The sequence below is a fragment of the Pleurodeles waltl genome, chromosome 8, assembly GCF_031143425.1.
Source record: "Pleurodeles waltl isolate 20211129_DDA chromosome 8, aPleWal1.hap1.20221129, whole genome shotgun sequence".
Lineage (NCBI taxonomy): Eukaryota > Metazoa > Chordata > Amphibia > Caudata > Salamandridae > Pleurodeles > Pleurodeles waltl.
In genome coordinates, this window is record NC_090447.1 from 745,396,994 (window position 1) to 745,406,834 (window position 9,841).

Genomic DNA, 9,841 nt, shown 5'->3' on the forward strand with positions numbered 1-9,841 from the left:
AGCGCTACATAGAAAAAACAAGTTATCATGATATGCATTCCTGTTTGTCCCACCGCAAATTCAGGACTACCAATACCAGAATACAAGTAAATTATCTGCACTTGCGGTCTGCTCTCATCAGCGTGCTAGCATTCAATGGCATGAAAAAAACGCAATCGACGTACACATTTACTAAAACAAATATGAATCATATGAAATCATTCCCAGGCCTTTCTCTCTCCTGTGCACATTTCTAAGCGAGGGCAAATCTCATGTTGAATTGTATGCTTTATTCGTCCGTCCCCTCGCATATCCATTTACCTTACCCCACACACAACATAAGCGGTTCCTTGCTGGCCTTTTCGTAAAGTAAATTATTGTGAACAACAAATATGCTGAAATCGACAAAACGTGGACGTAAACAGGAAAGTAAGCAGCTCTGTCCGGATTCACTTATCTGGGGGGATATGAGGAAAGAGCTAGCTGTCAGGGCAATCTCAAATACTAATGTATAAGAAACCCTATGACGCAAGGGTGCATTTACATCAAAGTGACTACTAACACGTAAGGCTCCTCTGAAGGTTCATTGGTCAGTCTAGAACTCTTTAGATTGGTTTCTGCACTACGGTGGCCAGCGGGGCTTCCCCCAGTTCCCGGTTTCTCCATTAACCTGTAGGATCTGCTGACCCATGTGAGGGGCACACCTCAGTCGAGCGAGAACTCGTCTGCAGCTTCATTTCAGCTTCCTGCGTGTTACAACGGAGAGCCCGTGGCGTAAGGAAAGGTGAGGACGCCCCGCTTCCCCAGCAGTCAGGAGCTCGCAGGCCAGGGTAAGTTACCGTGCTGAGAACAGACCCCCCCACCCCGGGTCCACTCCTCCCTCACTCCCCCGGGCTAATGTTATGGAGGGCCTCATATTAAACACGGAGTTCGTGAATTTATTAAGGGTTATCACAAGATTACTCTAGGATATCAAAGGCGCTTTTATCCGTTCCTGGCCTTGGACAACATAAAGCATTCTGGGAGTTGCAGTACTGGGTGTTTAAGGTTCCAAATCACAGTAGCCTGTAGCAGAACGCTGAATTTCCCAAATTACTCATCCGGTCCAGGATTTTGGATTTCGCATTCTAGGGGCTTGGAACCCCGATGTTATATTTGGAGACACAGAACTAAATGTCACCAGAGGCGAGGGTTATCCTATTCTGATGAGTCACTGATGCATTGTGTAAAGAAGCAAAGAGGTATCTGCAACAGAAGGAAAAACTGGACTGAAATAAAGCGCCAGGGGTACCTTTGGGTACCTTAACTTACTAAACTATTCATCGGTAGAAAAGCCGCTCGAAAACCAGAAGTCCTCAAAAAGCAGAACCAAAAATGTTTTGAAGATATACCTATTCTACATCTGGCGACCCCCACGACTTGCACCTCTGCCTGAAACCCGCCCATGAATTTCTGAAGCGTCCCGAAGACCGCCTGTCCGCCTTTTGTTTTAGCTGCCGAGTGCCACCTGTCGTACCTGACACCGTCAGTCAGCCCTCGCTACTACTTAAACAGCTCTTCTGACAACATGTGATTTTTGAGCGCACGTGTACAACTATTAAAAGCAAAACTATACGCCCCAGAATGCAGCGTGCTAAACCCCAGGACCTGGGACACTGAGGCGCTGCTCTGTATAAAGGAATGCTACTTTCAATGCCTCTTTAGTGATGTGATACCCGGGCTCCCCTATTATATTTTGCGGTTTTCATGAATCCCTACTTGCAATTAAGCATCACTGATGATACACGAAAGGCAATCACCAACAACCAGTAGTGAAACGTGCAAAACTGATGCATTATATAACAAAGGAAAATACAATTTTGCCAGTTACCTTCTTCACAAAAAGTGCTATCCCTTTCCCAACAAGAGGAAGCTGGGAGGTATGGAGAACACCTGTAAAAACAAAACATTATGCTCGCTTACCTGTTCTCATCTGGTGTCCGAAGGCTTCCTGCAGCGCGATCCTGGCTGCCGCTGAGGAGCTGTTGTCCGCGCCTCCCTCAGTGATCACCGCTTTGCCACACGATGCTTCGTACAGGGGCAGGTCCCTGGGGGAGGAAGGAAGGCGCCGGGGACCTGTTGCTGTCACTGCGCAATCGCGCCACCTGCCGGCCTCTGCTTGAACTGCCACCTCCAGTAACAATCAAAACCTCAGCCACGTTAATAAACTTTCCGATTTTCATAAATGAGATTGCATGGAAAATTAGCAAATTTGTGATGGCCGGGGGTCGTGCTGCTTTTCCAAAGACCGAGACTGACTAACTAAGAATTTTAGGACACACCGTGAAGGTTTCTCAACCTCTATTCAACTGTAGATACCTGCAAGGAGACGTTCTGTGCCGGGAAGACCGAAAAGACTGTAAAAATAAAGTGGAGCTATAAATCGCGCGCCTCGTACAAAAATAGAGTGATTTGCGAAGTGTTACTGCTGGTGCAATGAGCCCGTGCAAGCAGCTGTTAATTATGCTGTTTTCTCTCTCGCACAAAGCTCTTCATTTATTATTTAACCAGCGCTTCCACTGTACCAACAGCAGTCAGGGGAGTCGTTCAGGGACACTCTGTGGCTATTAACTGTTTTTTTATAAAAGAGCAATGTCTCGAGTCCGGGGGGCGGGGGCAGTAATTCCACCCTTTGTTCCCCTGGGTCCCATGTAACAGCCCACTATAAATATCCCGTTCACTCACCGGGACTATCCGTTAGCTCTCACCCAGCACCTCCGGGAGGGCGGCACGTGACGTAGACATGCGAGGCTTGCTGTGAGCAAGATCACCTGCAAATAAACTGGCCGTGTCCCTCTTCCTAGCCCTTGAACAGATGCAAAACCCCTGGCAATAAGGAGCAGTAGTCAGCCGATAACACAGCAGTGAGACTGGTGGCGAGAGACTTAGGGGCATATTTAAGGAAAGTGGTGCTGCACCAATCTGTTAGAATTCCTTGTGCCTTTTTTTGGCCCCATAACGGGGAATGCCCTATTCGCATGCATAATGTAGCGCAAAGGGTTACAGAGTGGCTCAATGCATGCTTTAAGCCACTTTGTAAATATTGCGTGAGGATTTTGGCCTCAGACCACATTAGCATAAAAAAAATGAAGCTAATGTGGCACTAGGGGCTTGTAAATATGCCCCTGAGATTGCTCTAGCACACACTGTGTACTAACTACAAAACATTGAGGGGGTGGGGGCAGGAGGGGCATCGACGAACGAGTATTTGGACTATATGGAAAGTATTCAACGTTTGCCAGAAAATTAGGAATTCACAATTATGATGATAATCCCCCTAACTGCTTTGGAGACTAATGTTTTCAGGACAACTAGCATTATGTAGCATGGAGGACCGATTTATGCAGCAAGGTTATCTAAATTCTGCAGCAAAAAAATGCAAATTATCTGGCATATTCTCTGATACTATTATTTCAATCTAATCGAGCTAGAAGCAACATTTTTGTAACACCTGCAAATATGTGGAAAATATAGTAAATTCCTAGTTAAGAGGCACACACTCCTGCTACAGATTCAACTGCACCCACTGACCCTCATACTTGCTCATTCTTTTATCAAGTATTCAAGAAATGTAAACAAAGTCTAACCATAAGAACTCAGATTAGTGCCAATTGTTAGCTGCATTTTGAAGTTAGGAAAAAAGCTTTTCCTAACTTCACTACCTTAAACCAGGCAATATTAAAAATATATTACTGCTATAATTTATAATATGGATCTTTTATGGTTTATGTCACCAGAACTTCTTGATAGCAAAACTGGACCATATTACACTTACCCATTATGTATCTTCTATGTGTTGCACTGTTGGCAACAGAGCTAGTGTAGTTATGGTTAGGTAAGTATTTCAAGAGGAAAGGCATTTTTTATTTTCTTAATAACTTTGGTGCTTCATTTTGTTTGGCTGGTCGTTACAGAAACATTTCTGTTGCGGCTGCTATTGCACTGAGCCCCATGTTGGAAAAAAGGAAAGCAGAGTAGTGACAGGCTGAACCTACCCTGACAGAGGAATACAAAAAAGCTACCTACCCTAACCCCCATGCCTGTGGGGGGGATGGGGGCCCACAGAAAACACCTGTATTAAAATGGTCAAAAAATATTTTTCTTGCAGGATGCACAAACCTTATGCTGGGTTCACAGAGACCGGACCATCTGTTGGGACAGGAATGTCCCCTGCATGACATGCAAGCATTTCCTTTGTCCTGTGCACTTGAACTGCATACCAGTGATCCTGTTTTTAGGTCTGGTGTTAACCAAGACCTTTTGATTTTACTAAAATGTGTTTAATATACTCACATACATGGCTTTCACCCATCTCTTTTCGGCCATTGGTCTGTTGTTGTGTCATTCACATTTTGCTTCTGCCCACTACAGCATTTAGCATCGGGTAGTGGGTTAGCCTATTTCAAGTCACTGATTCAGTTCACTTTGAGTGACTGCATTTTGCTCTCTCACAAGCAGCACAAACACACTCAAGCTAGTTCCCTTCAGTGCCAATGTTTCCGTTTTTACTTTATAATTACCTCAGGGGGTTTTCTTATATATTTTCTTTTATAAATGCACACTTGTTTGTATCAATGTTCTTTGTGATATTTTTTTGATGATGTCATAATAATGTGTATATTTGGCTATGTATGTGGGTGTTTTTAAAAATATTTCTTATATGCATTTTTTGTATAGTTTTTTTTTTATATGTAGTTTTAATATTTGGATATTAATGTTTTCTTAGTATTATTATGACCAATCCTTGCTGGCTGCTTCTCTTCCAAAGCAGTGTACAAATTAATGTATTTATTATAGTATTGTGGTCCATTGTCTTTTTATGTAAAAGTGTATTTGTGTTTATTTTGTATTATGTGTTTCATTGAATGTGTGTCATATATGTTACATTACAGCCCTGAAGCAGTCCTATGTGAAAGGACGAAACCCATTGGCTGTTGCTGTTGTTGAATTCATATACTATTGGATAAGAGAGAAAAGAATAAAAAGAAGATTTGCATAATTTCAAATCAAAGAATTGGACATTTTATATTATTGGTGGCGGTGCACTACCATTGTTCTAAACTGTATTTTCCCTTTAGTTTCAAAAGAGTACACCTTGGCAGCAGGTGTTGGTTTGAGTGCACATAAGAATGATGGATAAATATACCTTTTATACCTTAGGGACTTTTTGGTTAGGTGTATTGATTTGTAGTCTGCTGCTGTGTTTCCTGAAGAATATTAAATTAATAAGACTATTATGCACTGCCCAACTTTGGTCATATAATAATATTAAACAAAGTAATAATATGTCATGTTTTAAGGATAAACGAGAAGAAATGGCAAGGGATCTTTTCTCAAGTCAAATGAAAGAGAATGTAATGGGTCCAAAAGTACAGGGTTCTGATGGCTAGATGGTGGGATGGTATAACTTTGCAGGAATATTTGGACAACTGTAAAATTCATAGAGGACTGAGTATTCTTAGCTTTCCAACCTTTGAGGACTTAGATGATGAGTCCCTCAAAAAGTGGGAGGAAAATTTACAAACTGTCTCATTTACTATGATGCGTATCGTAATTACGCATGCAGATAAAAAGGTTAGGAAACTTCAAGATGATATAGAACGGATGGAAAAGATATTGAAAGTATTATTCAAAAGGATTTAATTAAAAAGAATTATGAAATCTTGGATAAAATAATGGAGGATTATCAGTTGTATTTGTCAAAAAGTCACGAAAAGTCAAACGAGATGATTTGGACTACAAGGAAGGGAGAATATATATATATATATATATTTGCCTGTAAATATGATAATGTGAGGATTTCAGAAGTAGGAAAAAACATGTGAAAAGATATGACATTGATTTAACGAGTGGCAGCTCCATGACTTCATTGGATAATATAAGATCAGTAAGCCGAGTCCAACAACATCTAATACCACTCGAGGTATATCTAATTTTTTAGTGGAAATGGAAAGGCTACGTCTAGGAACAAAACTAATTCGAAAAGACCAAAGACTTGAAGAGGTGGGAAACGATGGAAACAAAAACAAAGGACCCGAGAACCAAGGAGTACAAACACGCTCCAAGAAGAATTAATAGATCATGACACCCGGGACCATGTAGTAAATGAAAGTGAATTGGTTATTGTAAATCTGTCTGACCGTCCCCTTTAAAAAAGAAGAATCTGATTTGTTGAGTAAAGGTTTGGGATTTTGTCCTACACAAATGAATGATCCAGTTGATATTTTTGTTGATGTATTTAAATATAATCGTTTATTAAAATTAAGGGATCATTTTAATTCCCTCCAGGTACCAGCTGTCTCTAGAAAAGTGTCAGAAGATATACAAGCTGATGATATGCTGGCACCAATGCACCTTGTTTCTGATTTACAGGACTGACATCTTATAATGTCATTGACTGATGATGAACTGGTTAATATTGATGATTTGAGAGTTGATTTAGGTATAGAGGAAAATTTAAACTTAAATAGTGGTCTAAAATCCTGTTCTAAATTTATATCTGTTAGAACACATCACAATATTGATCTTTTCAGTACAAATGTGACGAGGGACTTGTATAAATATTTGGAGAAATTTACAACTGGAAACAAAAAATATTTGGATGGAAATTTAACCGAGATAGAGAGGAGAGCCTTACTTTCCTTAAAATCGGATTGAACAATAGTTATCAGAGCAGCTGACAAAGGGGGTAATGTGGTTTTGATTAACAAGTGTGACTACATTTGAGAAATAAATAGACAATTATCATATTCTATGTGTTATGAACATATACCTGGCAATCCTATTGAACGATTAAATGAATATATCAATATGAAATTGGTTGATTGGTGTGAAAGTTGTCTGATTAGTGATGAGGAATATAACTACTTATTAGTAAAGAATCCTCATCATCCATGTATATATATCATACCAAAGATACATAAGGGAGGTGATTTTCCACCTGGGAGACCAATAATATCTGGTATTTTGTCACCCACTGAGAGACTGTCAGACTATGTGGATTTAAAGTTACCTAAATTTGTTTGTAATCTACTCTCTTATATACAGGATAGTAAGGATATTTTAAACAAATTTGAGGATTTTACATGGTCTGATGACCTGTTTTTTTATAACAATGGATGTTAACAGTTTATATACTTGTATAAAAAAAACAATTTGGCATTAGGGCGATTGAGTAGTTCCTAAATACTAGAACAGCGGATCAATTTGAGCACAACAATATGATTATAGAAATGGTTGATATCATTCTATCTAAGAACTATTTACATGATGGCAGCTGGTTTCGTTAGGTACAGGGTACTGCAACGGGTTCAAGATTTGCTCCATCGTATGCCTGCCTTTTTATGGGCTGGTATTAAAGAGAACATGCCTGGGGCAGATATGCCTCCCCCTGGACAGAATTTATAGTTTTTTGGGGGAGGTATATTGATATCATTATGTAATGGAATGGGACTGTTAAACAACTTCTGATGTACCACAGTTTTTTAAATGACAATCCTTACAATGTTAAGCTGAGTATCCAATATAGTAAGGATACAAAAGATTTTTTGGATACTCAGTTCTTTGTGGAAAATAACAAAATACAGCGCACGATGTTTAGAAAAGCTATTCTACATGCAACAAGTGCTCATCCTAAGATAATTGTTCACAATATCCCATTTGGCGAAATGATACGAATAAGACGTAATTGCAGCACTGGGGATATCTTTGTTGCTCAGATTGATAATGCAAAAAGGAGACTCAGGGGGAGAGGATATGATGAAAAAGTGTTATCTAAGGCAGAAAAACAGATTGTAAAAATGACTAGAAAAGAAACATTATCTGTGAAATAGAATATTAGAAAGAAGCCTGCCCCATTGGTTTTTGTGACTCAATATTCATTGTTAAGTGATGACATTTATAAAATCTTAAAACGGTATTTGCCGTTACTTACAGAAGTACCTGGATTGAAGGGATGTGTATCTAAATTACCTGAAGTTACCTATCATAGAGGTAGGACATTAAGAGATCATCTCTGTCCTAGCTAGATTACTAACAACAAAAAACAAACGTGGTTACCCACCACACCGAAAGGATTTTTTACTTGTCATTAGTGTAATATGTGTAATTTTGGTCTTGATAAAATGAAGAACTTTTGTTACAATACGACAAGAAGATATGAGATTAGACATTTTATTAACTGCAAGACAAAATATGTGGTATATATCTTTGGGTGCACATGCAATAACATTTATGTAGGAAGCACCATAAGATCTTTCAAATTCTGGATACAAGAACATATCTGTGCCATAAGGAATAAAGGTATCAAATATACTCTAACATTGCACAGGATGGAATATCACCCAGGTGATAGTTGTATTTGGTTTCATGGGGTGGATTATGTACCACCTGACCAAAGAGGCGGAAATAGAGAGCTAATGTTACATCAGAAAGAGGCGGCATGGATTTGCCGTCTACGTTCTGTGGAATTGGGCCATAATACGGATGATGAATTACATTACTTTTTTATTAAAAAAATGGTCATTTATGTATTATTAAATATATGATGAATGGGGGTTGATGGCCGTATTTTTGAAGAATGAGATCACATTGGACGTATTGGATTGTGTGTATGGTTTGTTGGCGCCTTTTATATCTGCTATACATAGTGGTGGATAGATGCAGTCAGTTCCATTGATATTATTGTTCACATTTAGTAATGTGGTGAAAAGTCAGTTTTTAGTAAGATACTTGGCCTTTTTTAATATGGCAGCCTTGAATACTTTTGCACATAAGGAATGACTACTTCGGCTACACGTGACTGGGGGCGTGGCCATGGCTGCTCCCTATTTTGATTAAACACATTGGTAAACTTTTTCAACATGGCCATCTTGACTATAATTGTATGTAAAAAAATAGCAACTTAAGATGTATGTGATGAGGTTGGCTAGTCGGGGCGTTTTATTATTCGGATAAGATATATCAGTAGACAAGAGGTGATTCCCCCAAAAACTTGCGTATTCCTGATACATAGGATCGGGAGTATTTTTTATTGCCACCCTTTAAATTTGTTATGTGTAGTGGTGGATGAATTTAGTTAAGTCCTGTTATTAATTATATTCAGGAATATTTGTAAAAAGTGAGTTTTTATGAAGATGTCTATTCCTTCTCAATATGGCGTCCGTGAATACTATTGCACTTAACGAATGACAACTTCCGGGAATGGCGATTGGGGGGGGTTCGGCTACGGAGTCTCTCCATTCTGATTTGATACACCGGTGAATTACGAGAAGGTGTGGTATTTAAAATGGGCATTTTCTCGCTTGGTTTGCTGCCTGATTTCATGCTCGCCAATATTGGTGTATTGCCTGATTTGTGGAATAATAAAAGGTATTAGAATGACAACTTTCGGCATACGCGATCGGGGGGTTTGGCTATGGCACCTCTCTATTCTGATTAACACACTGGTGAATTATGAGAAGGTGGGGTTATTTAAACTGGGCACTTCGCGTGTTGCATGTTCTGCCTGATTTCGTTCACGCTGATATTTGTGTACTGCTTGACTTGTGGAAGAATAGAAGGTATTAGAATGATTGCACTTCAGGAGGTGGATGAGATGGAATACACATATTTTCTTTTCAAATATTGTTGTTTAAATGATGTTAGTGATCAGTTAGTGATTAAGGTGAAGATGGTACACTTTTTTGATTATATACGATTGAAGGGAAATTGATGACCATATATATATAAAAAAAAATGCTTTTGATCAAATAATATAGGATTTGTACTTTTATCTATAATTATATTATTGGGTGTTTTAATTAAAATATGCTTGGGTAGTAGT

At 39.1% G+C, this 9,841-nt stretch overlaps 1 protein-coding gene across 1 annotated transcript in view; it reads right to left on the reverse strand.

Moving 5' to 3' along the window:
• The window catches only part of MCF2L (MCF.2 cell line derived transforming sequence like), an 828,274-nt gene extending 826,234 nt beyond the window's left edge, over positions 1-2,040 (reverse strand). The window contains exon 1 of the mRNA XM_069204968.1: positions 1,942-2,040. The gene's annotated coding sequence lies outside the window, so the exon portion shown is untranslated. The remainder of the gene's footprint in view (positions 1-1,941) is intronic.
• Positions 2,041-9,841: the final 7,801 nt, after the last annotated feature.